This window comes from Bufo bufo, chromosome 5, assembly GCF_905171765.1.
Source record: "Bufo bufo chromosome 5, aBufBuf1.1, whole genome shotgun sequence".
NCBI classification, from domain to species: Eukaryota; Metazoa; Chordata; class Amphibia; order Anura; family Bufonidae; genus Bufo; species Bufo bufo.
In genome coordinates, this window is record NC_053393.1 from 239,153,413 (window position 1) to 239,179,518 (window position 26,106).

Consider the following 26,106-nt stretch of genomic DNA (forward strand, 5'->3'; position numbering starts at 1 on the left):
CCGTCCGCTGGCCCTGTCAATCAACAAGCGGAGGGGGCGTCATTACGATCGGAGGATGTGGCTGCTACCAGCAAGTAGCCGACCTACTTGCTGGTAGCAAGATAATTTACATATTATAAAAATCGATTTTTAGCAAATTCTACTGAATGAAAATCATTAATTAGCTTATGTATGCTGAGATCGCAGTGTAGGGATTATTAGTAAAGAAAAAAAATAAAAACGGTTTAATGGGGTGACAGAAGCCCTTTAAGCCCCTAATAATACTGCACGATATTCAGGACAATTACTGGGAACAAGTGTTCATAGGATCGCTCATTCTTGATATCTGGCCTGTATAATTGTGTCGGCAATCAGCAATCACTCATTTGGTAGACTATTTGCATATTTTATCAGGATGAAAGATGTAAGATAATCATCAGCACATCTCCCTGTATAATCACGGATGTGCTACCATTCACTGGTGTAATAGGCCAATGTAAATGAGCGCTGATCAACATTTTTATTTATTTTTTGCGGCCCCTTGAAATAGAGCTATGTGACAATGCGGCACTCAGACCAAAAAAGATGTGCACACTTGCACTATAGCCAGTGCCTTTTATTTCCGGAGTCAACCACTAGAGGGTGCTGAAGTGTAGTTTTTGTATTATTAGTAAACCCTATTCTACAGTCCTGATCAAAAGTTTAAGACCACTTGAAAAATGGCAAAAAATCATATTTTACATTGTTGGATCTTAACAAGGTTCCAAGTAGAGCATGCAACAAGAAGAAATGAGAGTGAGACAAAACATTTTTGGAGTATTCAATTAATTGAAAATAACGATTAAACTGAAACAGGCTGTTTTTCAGCTGATCAAAATTTTAGGACCACATGCTTTTAAAAGGCCAAATCTGTGCAAAGATGTGGATTCATTGTCTTTTTCTCTCAGGTAGTTACATGTTGTGATGGCAAAGGCAAAAAAAACTCTTCCTTTTTGAACGTGGTCGGGTTGTTGAACTGCAAAGGCAGGGTCTCTCACAGCGCGCCATCGCTGTTGAGGTGGGACGCAGTAAGACAGTCATTTGGAATTTCTTAAATGATCCTGAGGGTCATGGAACAAAAGAGTCAAGTGCAAGACCCAAAAAAATTTCATCAGCACTGAGCCGGAGGATCCAATTGGCTGTCCGTCAAGACACTGGACGATCCTCGACCCAAATTAAGGCCCTTACTGGTGCTGACTGCAGCCCCATAACCATCAGACGGCATCTGAGACTGAAGGGCTTCAAAAACAAAAAAACGTCTTCAAAGACCTTGTCTCCTTGAACGCCACAGAACTGCTCGTTTGGACTTTGCAAGAGAGCACCAAACATGGGACATTCAAAGGTGGAAGAAAGTTTTATTCTCTGATGACAATTTTTTTTACCTTGATGGTCCTGATGGTTTCCAACGTTACTGGCATGACAAGCAGATCCCACCTGAGATGTTTTCTACGCGCCACAGTGGAGGGGGCGCAATAATGGTCTGGGGTGCTTTTTCCTTCAGTGGAACAATGGAGCTTCAGAAAGTGCAGGGGCGTCAAACGGCCGCTGGCTATGTCCAGATGTTGCAGAGAGCATTCCTCATGACTGAGGGCCCTCGTCTGTGTGGTAACAACTGGGTTTTTCAACAGGACAACGCTACAGTACACAATGCCCGCAGGACAAGGGACTTCTTCCAGGAGAATAACATCACTCTTTTGGCCCATCCTGCGTGTTCCTCTGATCTAAATCCAATTGAGAACCTTTGGGGATGGATGGCAAGGGAAGTTTACAAAAATGGACAACAGTTCCAGACAGTAGATGGCCTTCGTGTGGCCGTCTTCACCACTTGGAGAAATGTTCCCACTCACCTCATGGAAACGCTTGAATCAAGCATGCCAAAACAAATTTTTGAAGTGATAAACAATAACGGCGGAGCTACTCATTACTGAGTTCATGTTTGGAAGTTGGATTTCTGTTTTGGGGGGGTTTAGTTTTTTTTTGGAGGTGTGGTCCTAAACTTTTGATCAGCTGAAAAACAGCCTGTTTCAGTTTATTCGTTGTTTTCATTAAATTGAATGCTCAAAAAATGTTTTGTCTCACACCCATTTCTTCTTGTTGCATGTTGAAGCTCTACTTGGAACCTTGTTAAGATCCAGCCAGGCTAAATCTGATTTTTTGCCATTTTTCAAGTGGTCTTAAACTTTTGATCAGGACTGTAGTCGTGCACTGAAAACAATGGGTTATCCCACGAAAAATATCAACTATCCACAGCATGGATAGGTGATAAATTGCAGAATGCTGTGAATGTGACCGCAAAACGGGTGGTCCCTGAGTCTCCTGTCTGAATGGAGCAGTAATATGCATGTCAGTCCTCTGCACCATTTATTTCATTAGTTTGAGGGAGCACTGTCTACATCAGCCCCATAGAAGAGAATAGAGCAGTGCACCTACCTGCACACTACCACTATTAAAATTACAACTGGATCGGAGAACCCTTTGATGGCTCAATCCCGATCCGGTGCTCTGTACTGCTGTCTGTCACTGACATAATCAGTCACAGATAACTCATGATGATGATACAGTTGACGACTACGGAGAGTACAAAAACCAATGGCTCCAGTCTCTGCCGTTCACCCTCATGGACTTCAGGAACTAGGCCTGAAGCTGATGAGGCAGTAGAATGTCGCGGGCGGCGCGATAACATCTTCTCAACCAGCTGATTTAGGACACAGGTAATGTGCACCGGGATACAGGCAACACAGGTGGAGGAAGAGGCCTGTGGAGGGAGTCAGGTATCTTTTTTTTATTTGTCATTTGTTGGGGGCCATTATAAATATTAGGAGCAATATGAAGTGGGGGATTACAGGTAATGGGACACTATAGGGGTCATTATAAGTATTGGGGGTGCTATGGGGAGATTAGAAGTACTGGGCCAGGATATGGGTCATTATAAGCACTGGCCCACTTCAGGAAATAACTACTGGGGGAACTATAACTATTAGGAGCACTATAGGATAGGGACTGTATATACTGAGCCACTATAGTGGTCATTATAAGTACTGGGGATGCTATAGAGGGATTAGAAGCACTGGACCACTATAATGGTCATTATAAGTACTGGCTCACCATGGGGGGTGGATTGGGCCACTAAAGGGGTCATCATAAGTACCAGGCCACTATAGGGAACACTATAAGTATTAGGGGCACTATGAGGCAGGTATTGTAACTATTGGGCCACTATAGGGGACATTATAAGTACTGGGGGCACTATGGAGAGGAGAGATTATAAGTATTGTGCCACTAGAGGTGACATTATTACTAATGGGGCACTATGGAGGGGAGATATTATAAGTACTGCTCCACTTTGGGTGACAATATAATGCTGGGGGCAGTAAGGAGGGAAGAGATTATGAGTACTGTACCACTATAGGGGTCATTATTAGTACTGGGATACTATTGGGCTCCATGGGGAAACTATAACTACTGGAGGCATAAGAAATACTGAGACCACTAAAAAGGGCATTATAACTATTGTGAGCACTATAGGGGCTCATTATAACTATTGTGAGCACTATAGGGGGACATGAAAACTACTGGAGCACTATAGGGGACATTATAAATAGTGGGGCACTGTATAGGCCAAGATAATTACTGGGAGCACTATAGGGGGCATTAGAACTACTGGGGGGAACTATAGAAGAACATTATAACTATTAGGGGCACTGTAGGGTGTATGATAACCAGCTGCACTATAGTGGGCATTATAACTACCGAGGGCACTACAAGGGTTTATTATTACTGGTGGCACTTTTGGAGGGCATTATAGATACTGGGCCACTAAAGGGGGATTGGGCATTATAACTACTGGGAACACTATAGGGGGGGCATTATAACTACCACAGTCACTATAGGGACCTAATAACTACTGGGGGAACTGTGGAGAAAATCATTTCTACTATAGGAGGCACTACTACTATCAGGGGCACTCTGGGGGAGCATTGTCACTATCAGGGTCACTGGTAATAATGAGGGGGCTCTGAGGGAGAATTTTAATTATTGGTGAGGCTTCTGGGTTTGCTATTAATATGGGGATGAGAACTCTCTGTATAGCATTATTATTTCTGTACTATAGTATTTAGGTAATAGGAGGATAGGGCATCAGGATGGAAAAGTGAAGAACTTAAGATGCCAGTGTGGCAAACTCTGCAGATATAAGATGTGCCTAAGAGACGTCATCGTGGCGGTATGGTCTGAATGGAGAAAATCAGGAAAGAAAAGTGTATAATGAGAGGAAACATCACTGTGGTTCTGTATTCTCCTGAGTGTGGAAACCCAGCCTTAGGCCTCTTGCACACAAACGTTTCTTTTCCCGTTTACTTTCTATTTTTACGTTCCGTATACGGAACCATTCATTTTAATGGATCCGCAAAAAAAACGGAAGGTACTCGGTATGCCTTCCGTTTCCGTATTTCCGTTCCGTTCAAAGATAGAACATGTCCTATTATTGTTCTGTTATGTTCCAGCTGTTCCGATCCGTATTCGTATTTTTTGCGGATCCGTTTTTTGCGGACCGCAAAATACTGAAAAAGCCATACGGTCGTGTGCAAAAGGCCTTAGGATGCGCCTCTACAGTTGTAAACATGCACTGAAGGTCCCTCTGGGTTGGAGGCCCACTCATATGTGTTTTGCCTGTTCTGAACCCCTAGCTATGCCTCCAGATCAGCTGTTTCAAACTATATAGTGTATGGAGCTAGAAGCAGTCAGCTCCATACACTGTGTAGTGCCCGTTCCAGGTTCTGCAGTTAAGCTCCCATTCAAGTGAATGAAAGCTGAGCTGACATACACAGATAGGAATGAGCGAATTCCAGGGGCATAGCGTGGGGGGGCCATTGCCCCGGGCGCCAAATTGTAGGGGGCGCCAGGCAGAAGGCAGTATAATGAGGGTGATGGATGCCTATGGCTCCCATCCCCTCGGTTCTGCCAGGCCTTAAGCTTTAAGAAGCAGTAGAATGGCGCAGGAGATCGCCGTGATGCGGCGCATGAGGGCACGGTGATGTGTTCCTGACTGCCTGCGCTGGAACGCCCAAGCAAAGACTACAAGAGGTGATGAAAAGAGGTGAGGTATTTTTATATATTTTATATATTTTTATAGTACTGGGGGCCATACTGGGGGCACTATGGAGGTGGGCAGAAGAGATACAAAGGAGGCCGGTATATTTAGAAAGAATGGGCACCGTTTTATATTATACAGAGGGGCCATGATATATTATACAGGTGGCCATTATATATTATAGTTATACAGTGGGGCCATAATATATAATAATTATACAAGGGGGCCATTATATATTATACATAGGGGCCATTATATATTATAATTATACAGAGAGGCTATTAATAATGGGCCCTCTGTATAATTCTAATATATAATGGTCCCCCTGTATAATTATTATATATATAATGGACCCCTGTATAATTATTATATACTGTATAATGGCCCCTCTGTATAATATATAATGGCCCCCCTGTATAATTATTATACACTGCTCAAAAAAATAAAGGGAACACTTAAACAACACAATGTAACTCCAAGTCAATCACACTTCTGTGAAATCAAACTGTCCACTTAGGAAGCAACACTGAGTGACAATCAATTTCACATGCTGTTGTGCAAATGGGATAGACAACAGGTGGAAATTATAGGCAATTAGCAAGACACCCCCAATAAAGGAGTGGTTCTGCAGGTGGTGACCACAGATCACTTCTCAGTTCCTATGCTTCCTGGCTGATGTTTTGGTCACTTTTGAATGCTGGCGGTGCTTTCACTCTAGTGGTAGCATGAGATGAAGTCTACAACCCACACAAGTGGCTCAGGTAGTGCAGCTTATCCAGGATGGCACATCAATGCGAGCTGTGGCAAGAAGGTTTGCTGTGTCTGTCAGCGTAGTGTCCAGAGCATGGAGGCGCTACCAGGAGACAGGCCAGTATATCAGGAGACGTGGAGGAGGCCGTAGGAGGGCAACAACCCAGCACCAGGACCGCTACCTCCGCCTTTGTGCAAGGAGGAACAGGAGGAGCACTGCCAGAGCCCTGCAAAATGACCTCCAGCAGGCCACAAATGTGCACGTGTCTGCTCAAACGGTCAGAAACAGACTCCATGAGGGTGATATGAGGGCCCGACGTCCACAGGTGGGGGTTGTGCTTACAGCCCAACACCGTGCAGGACGTTTGGCATTTGCCAGAGAACACCAATATTGGCAAATTCGCCACTGGCGCCCTGTGCTCTTCACAGATGAAAGCAGGTTCACACTGAGCACATGTGACAGACGTGACAGAGTCTTGAGACGCCGTGGAGAACGTTCTGCTGCCTGCAACATCCTCCAGCATGACCGGTTTGGCATTGGGTCAGTAATGGTGTGGGGTGGCATTTCTTTGGAGGGCCGCACAGCCCTCCATGTGCTCGCCAGAGGTAGCCTGACTGCCATTAGGTACCGAGATGAGATCCTCAGACCCCTTGTGAGACCATATGCTGGTGCGGTTGGCCCTGGGTTCCTCCTAATGCAAGACAATGCTAGACCTCATGTGGCTGGAGTGTGTCAGCAGTTCCTGCAAGACGAAGGCATTGATGCTATGGACTGGCCCGCCCGTTCCCCAGACCTGAATCCAATTGAGCACATCTGGGACATCATGTCTCGCTCTATCCACCAACGTGACGTCCAGGAGTTGGCAGATGCTTTAGTCCAGGTCTGGGAAGAGATCCCTCAGGAGACCGTCCGCCACCTCATCAGGAGCATGCACAGGCGTTGTAGGGAGGTTATACAGGCACGTGGAGGCCACACACTACTGAGCCTCATTTTGACTTGTTTTAAAGACATTACATCAAAGTTGGATCAGCCTGTAGTGTGTTTTTCCACTTTAATTTTGAGGGTGACTCCAAATCCAGACCTCCATGGGTTGAAAAATTTGATTTCCATTTTTTCATTTTTGTGTGATTTTGTTGTCAGCACATTCAACTATGTAAAGAACAAAGTATTTCAGAAGAATATTTAATTAATTCAGATCTAGGATGTGTTATTTTTGTGTTCCCTTTATTTTTTTGAGCAGTGTATATTATGGCCCCTCTGTATAACTATAATTTATAGTTATACAGTGGGGCCATAATATATAATAATTATACAAGGGGGCCATTATATATTATACAGAGGGGGCATTATATATAATAATTATACAGGGGGGGCATTATATATTAGAATTATACAGAGGGCCCATTATTAATAGCCTCTCTGTATAATTATAATATATAATGGCCCCTATGTATAATATATAATGGCCACTTGTATAATTATTATATATAATGGCCCCTTTGTATAATTATTATATATTATGGCCCCTCTGTATAACTATAATATATAATGGCCCCCCTGTATATTATATATAGTGACCCCTCTGTAATATTAGGATATATAATGGCCCCTCTGTATAATTATTATATATAATGACCCCTCTGTAATATTAAGATATATAATGGACCCTCTGTATAATTACTATATATAATGACCCCCCCCCCTGTATTATTATAATATATAATGGCTTCCTCCGTATTATTAGGATATACACTCACCTAAAGAATTATTAGGAACACCTGTTTTATTTCTCATTAATGCAATTATCTAGTCAACCAATCACATGGCAGTTTCTTCAATGCATTTAGGGGTGTGGTCCTGGTCAAGACAATCTCCTGAACTCCAAACTGAATGTCAGAATGGGAAGGAAAGGTGATTTAAGCAATTTTGAGCGTGGCATGGTTGTTGGTGCCAGACGGGCCGGTCTGAGTATTTCACAATCTGCTCAGTTACTGGGATTTTCACACACAACCATTTCTAGGGTTTACAAAGAATGGTGTGAAAAGGGAAAAACATCCAGTATGCGGCAGTCCTGTGGGCAAAAATGCCTTGTTGATGCTAGAGGTCAGAGGAGAATGGGCCGACTGAGTCAAGCTGATAGAAGAGCAACGTTGACTGAAATAACCACTCGTTACAACCGAGGTATGCAGCAAAGCATTTGTGAAGCCACAACATGCACAACCTTGAGGCGGATGGGCTACAACAGCAGAAGACCCCACCGGGTACTACTCATCTCCACTACAAATAGGAAAAAGAGGCTACAATTTGAACGAGCTCACCAAAATTGGACTGTTGAAGACTGGAAAAATGTTGCCTGGTCTGATGAGTCTCGATTTCTGTTGAGACATTCAAATGGTAGAGTCCGAATTTGGCGTAAACAGAATGAGAACATGTATCCATCCTCTGATGGCTACTTCCAGCAGGATAATGCACCATGTCACAAAGCTCAAATCATTTCAAATTGGTTTCTTGAACATGACAATGAGTTCACTGTACTAAAATGGCCCCCACAGTCACCAGATCTCAACCCAATAGAGCATCTTTGGGATGTGGTGGAACGGGAGCTTCGTGCCCTGGATGTGCATCCCTCAAATCTCCATCAACTGCAAGATGCTATCCTATCAATATGGGCCAACATTTCTAAAGAATGCTATCAGCAACTTGTTTAATCAATGCCACGTAGAATTAAGGCAGTTCTGAAGGCAAAAGGGGGTCCAACACCATATTAGTATGGTGTTCCTAATAATTCTTTAGGTGAGTGTATAATGGCCCATTATATATCCTAATATTACAGAGGGGCCATTATATATTCTACAGAGGAGGCCACTATACATAATAATAACTAATAATAAAACTCTGCAGAGATGAGACGCGGCTGAAAGAAGGTATCATGGCGGTCTTATCTCCGAATGAAGACGCTGAGGAAAGTCTACATCACAGGAGATGTCACTGGATGGATGAGGTATGTGTTGCGGTACCACTTGGAACCGAACCCGAGTTTGGGAAATGTTTTTTTACAGTACAATTTAATTTATGAAGTTATTACACTAAGTTTGTACGAGCTCCTGCTCCGTACAGTATTAGAAGTTTTTATGCAAATTGACTTTGGATGTTTCCCTATCTGTGAATCGCTCATCGCTATACGCAGATGTCAGAAAATTCACAGTGTAAAGAGCCTTCTGCTTTCGCTCTGTACACTTTATAGTTTCCGGCACCATAGCTGCTCAAAACAGCTGAACAAGAGAGTACCAGATGTCAGACCCCCATCAATCTGATATTGATGACCTATTCTATGAAATGGAAATACGTACAATAATTCATTTTTTTTTTTTCATGTTTTTTATAAATAAGAATACTAATTAAATAATTCATAGGCTATTTCATTTCAAGAAATAGACATAAAAGGATCGCTTGCAATGTATTTGTCTGATTTTGAGCAGGGCAGATATCCTATGCATTAGGCTTTATGCACAAGACCGCAGATCCACATAATACAGATAGAGTCCATGTGAAACCCATGTTGCAACCATTTTTTTTCGCGGATCCATTGACCTCACACACAATCCACATTTTCCAGCCACGTTGTCATGCCCTGCTCAGGCTATGTGCGGAGGTCTGCCAGATTAGCAGCACGTGTCTAGCCTTTTGTTTTGGAGTCAAGCTAGATCCACCTACCTTCAGGTGCACTGGGTGGGGTCGTTGGTTTCAGTTTAAATCACACCCACTCCCAGTGTTCCCTGTGGGTTATAGCTTCTGTCTGGCTCTGTGTTTGCAAGGAAGGAAGGATTGGCTGTTCCTGCTCAAAAGATAAGTTGTTTTTTTGTTCTCTTGTGGTTTGCTGTCTAGGCTGGTAGAGAGACGCCTGCCCCTCCAGGTTCAGAGGGAGCAGGCTGCCTCTATTTCCCCTTTCATCATCTTAGGGATTTTTAGGGTATTCTCAGCCCAGGCACGAGGACACGTTATTCCCACCTTAAGGGTCTGAACGTGGGCTTAGCAGTATAGGGAGAGCTGGTAGGGATTTATCAGGAGGTGACCTTGATCCCCAGCTTCTCGCCTAGAAACTTGTTTGTTTATTTATCTGTGTTTCTATATCCTGTCCGCCGTGACACACATAGTTTACATGTTCTATCTTTTTGCATTACAGACACATGGATGCAGAAAGCTTATGTATGATCCATGTGCTTTCTGCATCCACATGTCTATTCCGCAAAAATATATATATATATGTCCTATACTTGGCCACAAATTGTGGAACACAGACTCATTGAAGTAAATGGGTCCTGTGACACAGTGAGGGGTTGTGTCTGGCAAGACAGGTATTTTCCTCCCAGCATGTGCAGCTGGGCTAGTTTCCAGCCAGGTGAGGTCAAATACTGGACTGGATTTTAAGTGCCGGTCTGGGTTTTGTCAGCACCTGGCTGTCCTAAAATAGGCAGCTGGGCTCAGCAGAGATGGCTCTGTTTTTGGGATCTGAGGCTTTGTGCCGTGCTGGACGGCTGAGAGCCGCATGCTGGGGAAACAGGCCCCCTAAAGCCTACTGTGGACTACTGGAGGCAGAACTGCCAGCAAGGTGACTTGTGTTATATGAACTTTCCATTGTATGTGAATTAACACCAAGACTGCAAAGTTACGTGCTGTTTTGTGCAATTGCCTCAAGTGTAAATAAACACTGAAGTTTTGAGTTAAGAACTTGTATTTTGCCTCTGTACTGCACCCGCTTACCCTATCTACCAGAGCGAAACCCCACAGTCCGCAAATAGAAAAATAAAAAAATATGGAGGCAACACGGACGCCATCCACATTGTGCAAACCACAAAATACATATGTGCGCGTTAGGAGTCTTCAGATATTGGAGGGGACTTTAGATATTGGCTGTAGACCTATAGTCATCATTTTGTGACCTGTGCATCTATATTTGATCACATAATTTTATATTAGCAGTCTTGAAGAAGCCCTGATGGATGGAAATTATATATCAAGTTGAAAATATAATTTGCCACACAATTTGATTCAGGTCTGTTACAAGTATTTCTAGTGATGGGTCCTGTTTATTCATTTCTGTGCTACCAACATACAGTATAATGCATAGCACTCCATAATACCTTGTGACCACGGCCAGCCTATGGTGGGAATGTTTTCATGGCAATGGCAGAGTCTCTGTGATGTCATCTGCTCCAGCCTGTTGTAGTAATGTGCCCTTATTAACAGTGCCTTTGTGAAATGACAACATCCAAGTCTTATGTAGCAGACGTGACTGGCATTCACTGACAGTCTTGTTTGTGACCCTCGGGGCATGTTCATATCTGCACCGGAGATTCCACCAAAAAGAGCAGACCAGAAAGTCCTGCATGGTGTGAGCATGCCCCTACCCCTGATGAGGCTGAGTGTTGGACTCCACTTGCAGGCTGAAGTAAATTCTTGAAACATTTCCTGTTGGGAGGAATGTACATGTTTATGGCAAGGGCTACACAGCGACACTGGTCACACGAAACCTGTCACGGTCAAGATCGCTGAGTCTCGGTGATTCCATAGAAATGGATGTGACCGTGTTCAATTTCTTGCAACTCCCGCGGCCGATCCCATGCATTTCTATGGGATCACCGATACGCAGCGATCATGGCAGCGACAGGCGTTCGTGTGACCAGTGTCACCGTGTAGCCCTTGCCTATTTCAGACGAGCGGCAGGGCAGATTACAGAATAGGTCAAAAGGCAGACTACAGAACCCACCCAGCGCTAATACAATGCAACCACATTATTTTAAATTACAGTACTAGCTGTATGGCTTTCTTTTAATTCACTAGAAAGCAGATCCATCCACTTGTATATTCTAATTTAAAATAATAAAGTTTGTTTTCAGGACCTCTTATAGAGTGCTGGGTTTTTATACCCATAGGGTCCTCCTACAGTGGTGGCATCTGCATGAGGATTACTACTTATTGCCGTGGTGCACCTGTATTTGCCATTGTCGCAAATGGTAAGAGTAAATGCACACGTTCAGGATTTATGTGCGGACAATACGCAGTGAAATCTGCAGGTGTTCGCAGGGAAATCAATTGGTGCTGATTTGCATGCGGATTTGGTGAGGGTTTTCTGCATGCGGATTTTACTGTCTCCTATAAAGTGAATGGAGAAAAACAAAATAAATGAACATGCTGCAGATTTTAAAATCTGTACCGTAGATCAAAATCCGCACAGCAAAAATCTGCATCGTGTGCATGAGAATTTCAAATTCTCATAGAATACAATGTACATGACCTACCGTGCGGATTTTCCGCACGAAAATCCGCATGCACTCCTGATCGTGTGCATTTAGCCTAAGGCCTCATGCACACGGCCGTTCCGTGCATTTGCAGTCCCCAATGCATGGGCCCCATCCGTGCGGCAGCCGCGACGGATCCAGACCCATTGAACTTGAATGGCTCTGTGATCCATCCGCACTGTAAAAAATTGAACAAGTTCTATTTTTTTGCAGTGCGGAGGCGCGGACAGAAACACCACGGAAGCACTCCATCAATACAGATGGAAGCGCTCATTGCTGGAGCGCTGAGAGCTGCAGTCCTGTCACTCACCGCTCAGCTCTCAGCACTCCTCCCCTGCTTCAGACCAGCCGCGCTCTGAATGGTGGAGCAGGAAGACTTCTGCAGGCATGGATCACGCTGCCGGCCTGTGTGGGTGGAGCCTTCAGCCCAGTAATCTGCATAGGCTCCGCCCACACAGTGCTGCAGAGCGATCTGTGCCTGTAGGGAAGAGAGGACTGTGAGCTTCAGGAACGGGACGAGGTGAGTAGTTACTGTGTTTTTTTGTTTTTAATACAAAGGGGTCACAGAGGACTTTATTACTATGGAAGGGGCACAGAGGTCTTTATTACTATGGAGGGGAAACAGAGGTCTGTATTACTATAGAGGGGGCACAGAGGGCATTACTACTCTGGAGGGGCCACAGAGGGCATTACTAATGTGAAGGGAGCACAATGGGCGTTTCTACTATGGAGGGGGCACAGAGCCAGAGGGCCATGCTACACCGAAGGGGGCACAGTGGGCATTATTACTGTGAAGGGGGCACAATGGGGATTTCTACTATGAAGGGGGCACAATGGGGATTTCTACTATGAAGGGGACACAATGGGGATTATTACTGTGAAGGGGGCACAATGGGGATTATTACTGTGAAGGGGGCACAATGGGGATTATTACTGTGAAGGTGGCTCAATAGGGATTATTACTGTGAAGGTGGCTCAATGGGGATTATTACTGTAAAGGGGGCACAACGGGGATTATTACTGTGAAGGGGGCACAATGGGGATTATTACTGTAAAGGGGGCACAACGGGGATTATTTCTGTGAAGGGGGCACAATGGGGATTATTACTGTGAAGGGGGCACAGATATGGCATTATAACTGTGAAAAGGGCACAGGGAGGGCATAACTACTGTGAGGGGGTACACTTCTGTACAAAACTACTGTGAAGGTTGTACAATGAGGGAAATACTACTGTGAGGGGGTATATATATTTTTTTAAGTATTGGGGGGAGGGGTGCCAGAGAAAGGACACCGTAGGCAAACCCACCCCGCAGCTCACCAGGCCCTGGTCCCATCTACAGCAGCTGGCTTCTTCTCTGTGGTCCTGGTCAGGGCCGGTGCAAGGATTTTTGCCGCCCTAGGCAAGATAAAAGTTGCCGCCCTCCCCACTTATCAGATGATCTACCCATATCATGACATCACATATGTTCCACCCCTTTCTCAGCATTTAAATTAAAAGAACTGCTATGTTTCCCTTAGGAAGTAAAGTCTCTGTATAGGATATTTGTCCCCTCAAGCGCTGCAAATCCTAGGACAATGTGGGTAATAAAAGTCCACTGAATATAATGATAAGAAGAAGGATTGCGCTGCAGCAGAAGATTCTTTTCTGTTTCTTTTCTTTCCCTTATATTCGTAAAAATTTCCAGTTAAAAGGACCACATGCAATCAATAACTCTCAACAATGGCATGGAAACCTGAAATGTAGTAAAAAGACGCACTATGGTGTAGTATGCTCTGAACACCTATCGCACCGGGTGAATGCAGTATACTCACAAGACTCCACTTGTAAGACGCGTGGATAGAAGAGCTCTGTTGGTAGAGCGGGCATGAACCAGGAGCCGTTGATTCAGCAGATCTTTATCCAAACCGCGATCCCACCAGTAGAGTGCCGCTTTCAGAAGATATCACCCGCCTCACACTTCCAAAGATCTTAAAGGAAGGAGGGCGCAGGAATAGTGAAGTACGTACCGATATTTCAGATAAAAATGGTTTAATATACTCACAAAAGTACAGGAATAAAAACATATTAAGAACAATCAATGCTGCCCGACCCGGGTTTCGCCATAATGCTTTGTCTGGGGCGTTAATTACTAAGTGGAAACCACTGAGTTTAAGTTCACGGGGAAACCTCCCCTCTTGTATACGTCATAATGACATCTAGATCTATTAAAATATTTAATTGTTAAAAAGGGAGCGGAAACCACAAAATTTTGGTATACCAACCACACATATATACAACAGGTACGAACAATCTTGTGAAATGAACTTGGTTATGGGGATAGGTTGTAGATAAATAAATGGACCTATGTCTCCTCCTATTCCGTAATACTAACCCCTAAAATCGTTCCTAGACTATACAGGCCTTGACATCACATTGAATGTTTAACCCCTGAGGTTGAATAGTATTCAGAAGGTACATCCACTCTACCTCCCTTTTATTCAATATCGCAATAAAATCTCCTCCACGTATGGGGATATGTACCATCTCAATACCAATAAAACGCAGACCCCTAGGATTTTTTTGGTGATGGATCTTAAAATGTAGAGAGACACTGTGCGTCTCAAACCCCTTTTTAATATTGCAGATATGCTCCTGGACTCGGGTCTTGAGACTCCGTGTAGTTCTTCCCACATATTGGAGGCCACACGGGCACTCCAATAGATAAATAACACCCACATTATTGCAAGAGATATTGCCTCTTATTTTAAAGGTTTCTCCTTTTCTTTTATTAGATTGTATAATGTCCACAGACCTTACCCGATCCTTTTGAATGCGGTTTCTGCATGGTATGCAAAAACCGTACCATGTGAATTTGCCCTTATTGGCAACTATGCGTTTTTTGTTGGTTGCAAAGCTAGCGCTATGAACCAATCTATTGGTGAGATTACTTGCTCTCTTGAAAACTAGAGGGGGTTTGTCTGGTAAATCCTTACTGAGAACGGGATCATTCTTTAGTATATGCCAATTTTTGTTAATCATGTACTTGATATGACCCACTTTGGTGTTGTACTGGGTTAGAAACATATATCTAAAATCATTTTTCTGGTCTTTCTTTTTACTTATTAGAGGCTTATTTACATCACGTTTTCCTTCTATCTCTACTCTACAGTGGTCCAAATACTCTTCCTCATACCCTTTTTCTAAAAATCTTGCTTTTACCATCTGACCCTGTTCTCTATAATCTTCTATTTTAGTACAGTTTTTAGAAATACGCTGAAACTGACTTTTGGGTACATTCTTGAGCTAGGATGGATGATGGCAATTGTTTAATTCTATATATGTGTTCACGTCCACAGTTTTAAAAAAGGTCTTGGTTTTCAGTCTGCTGTCTTCTACAAAAATAACCAAATCAAGGAAATCTACGGAGGTGGCACTTATATGGCTGGTAAACTTAAGATTGAAATGATTTATGTTGATGTCCGCTATGAAGGTCTCTAGACCCTCCCTCTCACCTTGCCAGATGAGAAGGCAGTCATCTATGTACCTTCGCCATACTATTAGTTGACCCCTTCCTAAATTTTTGTTAAGGACCGTGTCGATTCTATCTCTCTCCCACATAGTTATAAAAAGGTTGGCGAGGCTGGGGGCAAATTTCGCCCCCATCGCCACACCAGAGTGCTGGAGATAAAAAGAATCACTATATAGAAAATAATTGTGGGTGAGACAAAAAACCACACAGTCCAGAACAATTTTTTTTTGATCTATCCCCATTTGAGGGTCACTATCTAGGGCTTCCTGAACCCCTCTGATTCCAAAATCTTTTGGTATGCAAGTGTAAAGGGAGGACACATCCACTGTGGCTAACCACATGGTTCCCTGGATTTCTCCAATCTCCTCTATGAGATCAATAACGCTAGAGGAATTTTTCAAATAGGAGGGGGCCATCGTCACATATTTCTGCAAGAAATAATCAACGGCTCCTGGTTCATGCCCGCTCTACCAACAGAGCTCTTCTATCCACGCGTCTTACAAGTGAAGTCTTGTGAGTATACTGCATTCACCCGGTGCGATAGGTGTTCAGAGCATACTACACCATAGTGCGTCTTTTTACTACATTTCAGGTTTCCATGCCATTGTTGAGAGTTATTGATTGCATGTGGTCCTTTTAACTGAAGATGTTTACGAATATAAGGGAAAGAAAAGAAACAGAAAAGAATCTTCTCCTGCAGCGCAATCCTTCTTCTTATCATGTTTCCCTTAGGGTTAATCCAGCTTGTCGTAGCTGTCTCCCTGACAGCCGCTAGAGGTGCTTCCGCGATTCTCACTGTGAAAATTACAGTGGGAAGGTGCGGAACATAGTTTTGAATGCGTGCGCATGCGCATTAGCAGCAGACAGGAGGATCGGGGAGAAGAGTTCCCAGTGAGGGGTTTTAACCCCTTCAGCCCAGTGGGAGGGGGACACGAGGGTGCCCCACTCCTAACAACTATATAGTGCCAGGAAAATGAGTTTGTTTTCCTGGCACTATAGTGCTCCTTTACCACCAGTACTGCACAACGTCTTTTCTCTGCAGGAACAGGCTATAGACACCAGTACCACTACATTAAACTGTACTGGTTCTGGGACTATAGTGTCCTTTTAGGCTCCATTCACACGTCCGCAATTTCGTTCTGCATTTTGTGGAACGGAATTGCGGACCCATTCATTCCTATGGGGCAGCACGATGTGCTGCCCAGACACGGAATTGCGGATCCGCACTTCCGTTCCGCAAAAAAATAGAACATGTCCTATTCTTGTCCGCAATTGCGGACAAGAACAGGCATATTCTATTAGTGCCGGCAATGTGCGGTCCGCAAAATGCGGAACGCACATTGCCGCTTTCCGTGTTTTGCGGATTCGCGGCTCCGTGTATCCGCAAAAGACGTTGTGGACGTGTGAATGGAGCCTTAATGTGAGGTAAATTAGTTTCCAATGTAGTATTAATAACTAAACAATTACATAATAAACATATTGCATTGTCTACTTACCACCAGGACAATAAGATGATCTGGTCTCTGGTTGCAGTCTGGCTCTTGGTCTTGCTCTGGGGACTCCCTTGTCACTCTCTTCTCCCCCCTCCCTCCCTTGTCACTCTCTTCTCCCCCCTCCCTTGTCACTCTCTTCCCCCCCACTCCATTGTCACTCTCATTTACTCCCCCCACTCCCTTGACACGCTCATTTACTCCCCCCTCCCTTGTCGCTCTCATTTACTCCCCCCCTCCCTTGTCACTCTCATTTACTCCCCCCCTCCCTTGTCACTCTCATTTACTCCCCCCCTCCCTTGTCACTCTCATTTACTCCCCCCCCTGCCTTGTCACTCTCATTTACTCCCCCCCCTTGTCACTCTCATTTACTCCCCCCCTCCCTTGTCACTCTCATTTATTCCCCCCCTTGTCACGCTCATTTATCCCCCTCCCTTGACACTCTAATTTACTCCCCCCTCCCTTGTCACTCTCACTTACTCCCCCCCTCCCTTGTCACTCTCATTTACTCCCCCCCTCCCTTGTCACTCTCATTTACTCCCCCCCTCCCTTGTCACTCTCATTTACTCCCCCCCTCCCTTGTCACTCTCATTTACTCCCCCCCCCACCTCTAATGTAGCGTGGCCGAGCTCTGTTGGGTCCGCGGTACAGGAGCATTTGTTTCCTGTACCCGGCCAGACTGACAGGAAGTGCACACTAAGTGAGCACTTCCTGTCAGTCCGGCCGAGTACAGGAAACAAAAGCTCCTGTACCGCGGACCGAACAGAGCTCGGCCACGCTACATTAGAGGCGCTTCCCTCCTGTGACTGTGAGTCCCTCTCTTCAGGCTGCGCCCAGGCGGTGCGCAATCATAGACGAACCAGCCCGGGCAGTGCGGTAGCGCCCGGTGCGGGGGAGGGCCCGCTGCCGTACTTAATAAAAAAAAATTCCGGCAACGCTTTTTTTTTTAAACCGCACGGGGCCGGCGCCCCCTGCTAAATTGTGCCCTAGGCGGCTGCCTAGGTCCCCTTACAGGTGGCGCCGGCCCTGGTAGGCACGTCACTGAAGCAGGGAACTATTTGCTCCCCGCTCCACCATTGAGCCTCCAGCGCTCCACAGCAGCACGATGTCCTCACACATTGTCGTGCTGATCTGTGTAGGAGGAGGAGCGGGGCAGGCTGGGAATCAGCCTCTGCTCCTCCTACACAGCAACACCATGTGTCACAGTATCCTGCTGCTGGGGAGGGCAGATCATGGGAGGAACCAGGTGAATGAGGCGAGGAGTATTTGTTTTTTTCACTTCATGTGAAGGGGGCACATCTGGGCATAACTACTGTGAAGGGGGCACTGGGTACATATCGTGGCATATCACTATAAGAGGGCACATATCTTGGCATATCTACTTTGAAAGGGGCAAACATCTTGGCATATAAACTGTGAGGGGGCACATATTTTCGGATATCTACTGTGAAGGGGGCACATATTTTCGTATATGTACTGTGAAGGGGGCACATATCTTGGCATATGTACTGTGAGGGGGCACATATCTTGGCATATGTACTGTGAGGGGGCACATATCTTGGCATATGTACTGTGAGGGCACATATCTTGGCATATGTACTGTGAGGAGGCACATATCTTGGCATATGTACTGTGGGGGGGGGGGCACATATCTTCTGTGAGGGGGGCACATATCTTGGCTACTGTGAGGGGGCACATATCTTGGCATATCTACTGTGAGGGGGCACATCTTGGCTATTGTGAGGGAGGCACATATCTTGGCATATCTACTGTGAGGGGGGCACATCTTGGTATATCTACTGTGAGGGGGGCACATATCTTGGCATATCTACTGTGAGGGGGGCACATCTTGGTATATCTACTGTGAGGGGGCACATATCTTGGCATATCTACTGTGAGGGGGGCACATCTTGGTATATCTACTGTGAGGGGGGCACATATCTTGGCATATCTACTGTGAGAGGGGCACATCTTGGTATATCTACTGTGAGGGGGGCACATATCTTGGCATATCTACTGTGAGAGGGGCACATATCTTGGCATATCTACTGTGAGGGGGGCACATCTTGGTATATCTACTGTGAGGGGGGCACATATCTTGGCATATCTACTGTGAGGGGGGCACATATCTTGGCATATCTACTGTGAGGGGGGCACATCTTGGTATATCTACTGTGAGGGGGCACATATCTTGGCATATCTACTGTGAGGGGGACACATATCTTGGCATATATACTGTGAGGGGGGGGGGGGGCACATATCTGGGAGTAGACCTGAGGGACTGAAACACTGGGTAGAAAATAAAAGTAGGCACATAAGGACTGATTCACATATATCCGCTCTGTAGCATGCTCTGTGTAAGGTATTTAATCTATAATACATGCAGTTTCATTGCTGTAAGCGCTGTGCAAAATGACACAAGGGTGCGGCTGGCCGCATGGGTGTAGGTTAACAGCCGCACCCTATCGAATTTCACTAGCAGTAATAAGCCCAGCAGCTTCACTAGGGCATAATAAGGACCTAAGGGTACTTTCACACTTGCGGCAGGACGGATCCGACAGGCTGTTCACCATGTCGGATCCGTCCTTCTGCTATTTCGCGGTGCCGCTGGACCGCCGCTCCGTCCCCATTGACTATAATGGGGACGGGGGCGGAGCTCCGGCGCAGCACGGCGAGAGCCGCCGGACTAAAAAGTCCTGCATGTCCGACTTTTTAGTCCGGCGGTTTTCGCCGTGCACCGCCGTGCTGCGCCGTAGCTCTGCCCCCGTCCCCATTATAGTCAATGGGGACGGAGCGGCGGTTCGGCGAAATAGTGGAAGGACGGATCCGACATGGTGAACAGCCTGTCGGATCCGTCCTGCCGCAAGTGTGAAAGTAGCCTTAGTCACAACTAGGCAGATTTACTAATACTGTCAAATTTTTAGACAGCGTAAACTTAGGGGGTACTGTATCAAAGTCACTGCACCAGAAAAGTGAAGCATTATGGGGGAGATTTATCAAACTGGGGTATAGTAGAACTGGCTTAGTTGATCAGATTCCACCTTTCAATTTCCAAAGGAACACTCAAAAATGAAAGGTGGAATTTGATTTGTTGCTATGGGCAACTAAGCCAGTTTTTCTTTAGAAAGTTTTCCTTTCACATTCAGTTAAAAAAAACAGATAAACTGTCAATTTTTAGCACCCTTTTTTTTTTTTACTGATGCCTTTCTGAGAAACAGACGTTAAAAATAGTCCCATTCAATTGTATGGGGGCTGACGGTCAGTGAAAATGGAGATAATAGAACATGTTCTATTTTTGGCCATCCGGTAGCCATCAAAAAGCTGCCGTGTGAATAACCCCATACACTCCCATTGTTCTTAAAAAGGAAGCATGACTGCCGTTAGAAAAACGGTCATCGTGTGAATGTTGCCTTACACCAGTTTAGATAATTTCTCCCATAACCTTTAGGGCTCATGCACACAAACTTATTTTGTTTCGTGTCCGCTCCATTTTTTTTGCGGAAAGAATGCGGACTCATTAATTTCAATGGGTCAGCAAAACATGCGGACAGCATACCGTGTGCTGTCCGCATCCGTATGTCTGTTCTGTAGTCCCGCAAAAAATATAGAGCATGCCCTATTCTTGTCCGCTTTGTGGACAAGAATAGGCATTGCTACAATGGATCCGCAAAAAAAAAAAATGGATGCAATACGGAAGTGACTCTGACGACATCCGTATTTCTTGCGGATCTGTGTTTTGCGGACCGTAAAATACATACTGCTGTGTTTTGAGAATCAGTATGATTACAGCGATGCCACTGCTACATTGTGTAAGAGCTTTTTTATTGAAGGGTGAACTATAGAGCTTTTAATAAATACCATTTTGGGGAGCTTTTTGATCAACCAAAAAAATGCAATTTGGCCAGTTTTTAGTGGTTTTTTGTACGGCATTCACTATAACAGATAAATACCATACTTTTATATTTTAATAATTTGTATATTTTTGTACACAACAATTTCAGTTATGTTGATTTGTAAAATGGGGAGATTTGATTTTTTTTTTTTTTTATATGTTTAATAAAAATTTTTTACCTTTTATTTTTAGGTTCCATAGGAGACTTGAACATGTGTGACTGCTCAAATGCTGTGGTCGCAATTGACCATGGCACCTGAGGGGGTTAAATGTCCATGATCGGAGTTGTCTCTGATCATGAACACTGCTGGCATATGTCTTCTGTCTAAAACAACAGGCACCCACTGGCTATAGCCCCTGCTCATCTCCTATACAGGCTACATTTTTAAAGACTTGATATGTACAGTGGATGTCAGAAAGGGGTTCAATTGAATGGAAACAACATATATTGAAAATTTAAGATTACACTCACCTGTACTCACTTTTCCATGAGCCCATGACAACACCCTTGAGAGACCGCCTCCATCCAAGACGGGAAACAGGAACTTTCGTGAAGAGCTATTAAGGAGAGGCTCTGCCCTATACCACTATTTAATTGCGAGAACTTGTCCTAAAACACATTAACACAAACTCTTCTTTTATTTTATTTTTGTAATATTATACAGTGGATATAAAAAGTCTACACACCCCTGTTAAAATGTCAGGTTTCTGTAATATAAAAAAATTAGACAAGGATAAATCATTTCAGAACTTTTTCCACCTTTAATGTGACCTATAAACTGTACAACTCAAATGAAAAACAAACTGAAATCTTTTAGGTGGAGAGAAGAAAACAAATAATGTGGTTGCATAAGTGTGTACACCCTCTTATAACTGGGGGTGTAGCTGTGTTCAGAATTAAGCAATCACATTCAAAATCATGTTAACCACCTCAGCTCCCCTAGCTTAAACACCCTTAATGACCAGACCACTTTTTACACTTCTGCACGACACTACTTTCACCATTTATTGCTCGGTCATGCAACTTACCACCCAAATGAATTTTACCTCCTTTTCTTCTCACTAATAGAGCTTTCATTTGGTGGTATTTCATTGCTGCTGACATTTTTACTTTTTTAGTTATTAATCGAAATTTAACGATTTTTTTTGCAAAAAAATGACATTTTTCACTTTCAGTTGTAAAATTTTGCAAAAAAAACGACATCCATATATAAATTTTTCTCTAAATTTATTGTTCTACATGCCTTTGATAAAAAAAAAATGTTTGAGTAAAAAAAAATGGTTTGGGTAAAAGTTATAGCGTTTACAAACTATGGTACAAAAATGTGAATTTCCGCTTTTTGAAGCAGCTCTGACTTTCTGAGCACCTGTCATGTTTCCTGAGGTTCTACAATGGCCAGACAGTACAAACACCCCACAAATGACCCCATTTCGGAAAGTAGACACCCTAAGGTATTCGCTGATGGGCATAGTGAGTTCATAGAACTTTTTATTTTTTGTCACAAGTTAGCGGAAAATGATGATTTTTTTTTTTTCTTACAAAGTCTCATATTCCACTAACTTGTGACAAAAAATAAAAACTTCCATGAACTCACTATGCCCATCACGAAATACCTTGGGGTGTCTTCTTTCCAAAATGGGGTCACTTGTGGGGTAGTTATACTGCCCTGGCATTTTAGGGGCCCAAATGCGTGCGAAGTAGTTTGAAATCAAAATCTGTAAAAAATGGCCGGTGGAATCCAAAAGGTGCTCTTTGGAATGTGGGCCCCTTTGCCCACCTAGGCTGCAAAAAAGTGGCACACATCTGGTATTGCCGTACTCAGGAGAAGTTGGGTAATGTGTTTTGGGGTGTCATTTTACATATACCCATGCTGGGTGAGAGAAATATCTTGGCAAAAGACAACTTTTCCCATTTTTTTATACAAAGTTGGCATTTGACCAAGATATTTATCTCACCCAGCATGGGTACATGTAAAATGACACCCCAAAACACATTGCCCAACTTCTCCTGAGTACGGCAATACCACATGTGCGACACTTTTTTGCAGCCTAGGTGGGCAAAGGGGCCCACTCTCCTTTTAGGAGGGCATTTTTAGACATTTGGATCCCAGACTTCTTCTCAAGCTTTAGGGTGCCTAAAATGCCAGGGCAGTATAAATACCCCACATGTGACCCCATTTTGGAGAGAAGACACCCCAAGGTATTCAATGAGGGGCATGGCGAGTTCATAGAATTTAATTTTTTTTTGCCACAAGTTAGCGGAAATTTTATTTTATTTTTTTCTCACAAAGTCTCCCTTTCCGCTAACTTGGGACAAAAATTTAAATCTTTCATGGACTCAATATGCCCCTCAGCGAATACCTTGGGGTGTCTACTTTCCGAAATGGGGTCACATGTAGGGTATTTATACTGCCCTGGCATTTTAGGGGCCCTAAAGCATGAGAAGAAGTCTGGAATATAAATGTCTAAAAATTTTTACGCATTTGGATTCCGTGAGGGGTATGGTGAGTTCATGTGAGATTTTATTTTTTTACACAAGTTAGTGGAATATGAGACTTTGTAAGAAAAAAATTAATAAAAAAATTTCCGCTAACTTGGGCCAAAATAAATGTCTGAATGGAGCCTTACAGGGGGGTGATCAATGACAGGGGGGTGATCAGGGAGTGTATATGGGGTTATCACCCCCCTGTCATTGATCACCCCCCTGTAAGGCTCCATTCAGACGTCCGTATGTGTTTTGCGGATCTGATCCATGTATCCGTGGATCTGTAAAAAACATACGGACGTCTGAATGGAGCCTTACAGGGGGGTGATCAATGACAGGGGGGTGATCAATGACAGGGGGGTGATCAGGGAGTCTATATGGGGTGATCACCCCCCTGTCATTGATCATCCCCCTGTAAGGCTCCATTCAGACGTCCGTATGTGTTTTGTGGATCCGATCCATGTATCCGTGGATCTGTAAAAAACATACGGATGTCTGAATGGAGCCTTACAGGAGGGTGATCAATGACAGGGGGGTGATCAATGACAGAAGGGTGATCAGGGAGTCTATATGGGGTGATCATCCCCCTGTCATTGATCACCCCCCTGTAAGGCTCCATTCAGACGTCCGTATGTGTTTTGCGGATCCGATCCATGTATCCGTGGATCCGTAAATTCCACGGATACATGGATCGGATCCGCAAAACACATACGGACGTCTGAATGGAGCCTTACAGGGGGGTGATCAATGACTGGGGGGTGATCAATGACAGGGGGGTGATCAGGGAGTCTATATGGGGTGATCACCCCCCTGTCATTGATCATCCCCCTGTAAGGCTCCATTCAGACGTCCGTATGTGTTTTGCGGATCCGATCCATGTATCCGTGGATCTGTAAAAAACATACGGATGTCTGAATGGAGCCTTAGGCCCCTTTCACACGAGCGAGTATTCCGCGCGGATGCGATGCGGGAGGTGAACGCATTGCACCCGCACTGAATACTGACCCATTCATTTCTATGGGGCTGTGCACACGAGCGGTGATTTTCACGCATCACTTTTGCGTTGCGTGAAAATCGCAGCATGCTCCTCTTTGTGCGTTTTTCACGTAACGCAGGCCCCATAGAAATGAATGGGGTTGCGTGAAAATCGCAAGCATCCGCAAGCAAGTGCGGATGCGGTGCGATTTTCACGCACGGTTGCTAGGAGACGATCGGGATGGAGACCCGAACCTTATTATTTTCCCTTATAACATGGTTATAAGGGAAAATAATAGCATTCTGAATACAGAATGCTAAGTAAAACAGGGCTGGAGGGGTTAAAAAAAAATAAAAAGTCATTTAACTCACCTTTATCCACTTGCTCGCGTAGCCGGCATCTCCGTCTGACTCTTTTACTGTCTAGGACCTGTGGAGAGCATTAACTATAGTTTAAGGACCTGGGATGACGTCACTCCGGTCATCACATGGTACGTCACATGATCTTTTACCATGGTGATTCACCATGGTAAAAGATCATGTGACGTACCATGTGATGACCAGAGTGACATCATCCCAGGTCCTTAAACTATAGTTAATGCTCTCCACAGGTCCTAGACAGTAAAAGAGTCAGACGGAGATGCCCGGCATCGCGAGCAAGTGGATTAAGGTGAGTTAAATGATTTTTTATTTTTTTTAACCCCCTCCAGCCCTGTTTTACTTAGCATTCTGTATTCAGAATGCTATTATTTTCCCTTATAACTATGTTATAAGGGAAAATAATACTATTTACAGAACACCGATCCCAAGCCCGAACTTCTGTGAAGAAGTTCGGGTTTGGGTACCAAACACACGCGATTTTTCTCACGCGAGTGCAAAACGCATTACAAGGTTTTGCACTCGCGCGGAAAAATCGCGGGTGTTCCCGCAACGCACCCGGACATTTTTCCGCAACGCCCGTGTGAAAGAGGCCTTACAGGAGGGTGATCAATGACAGGGGGGTGATCAATGACAGAAGGGTGATCAGGGAGTCTATATGGGGTGATCACCCCCCTGTCATTGATCACCCCCCTGTAAGGCTCCATTCAGACGTCCGTATGTGTTTTGCGGATCCGATCCATGTATCCGTGGATCTGTAAAAAACATATGGACGTCTGAATGGAGCCTTACAGGGGGGTGATCAATGACAGGGGGGTGATCAGGGAGTCTATATGGGGTGATCACCCCCCTGTAAGGCTCCAGTCAGACGTCTGTATGTGTTTTGCGGATCCGATCCATGTATCCGTAAAAAACATACGGACGTCTGAATGGAGCCTTACAGGGGGGTGATCAATGACAGGGGGGTGATCAGGGAGTCTATATGGGGTGATCACCCCCCTGTCATTGATCACCCCCTTGTAAGGCTCCATTCAGATGTCCGTATGTGTTTTGCGGATCCGATCCATGTATCCGTGGATCTGTAAAAAACATACGGACGTCTGAATGGAGCCTTACAGGGGGGTGATCAATGACAGGGGGGTGACCAATGACAGGGGGGTGATCAGGGAGTCTATATGGGGTGATCACCCCCCTGTCATTGATCACCCCCCTGTAAGGC

General features: G+C 44.6%; 1 protein-coding gene across 1 annotated transcript in view; it reads left to right on the top strand.

Annotated features, from left to right (window-relative positions):
• The first annotated feature begins 10,825 nt into the window (after window positions 1-10,825).
• The window catches only part of NT5C3A (5'-nucleotidase, cytosolic IIIA), a 79,722-nt gene continuing 64,441 nt past the window's right edge, over window positions 10,826-26,106 (top strand). The window contains exons 1-2 of the mRNA XM_040431941.1: window positions 10,826-10,837; window positions 23,499-23,504. The gene's annotated coding sequence lies outside the window, so the exon portion shown is untranslated. The remainder of the gene's footprint in view (window positions 10,838-23,498; window positions 23,505-26,106) is intronic.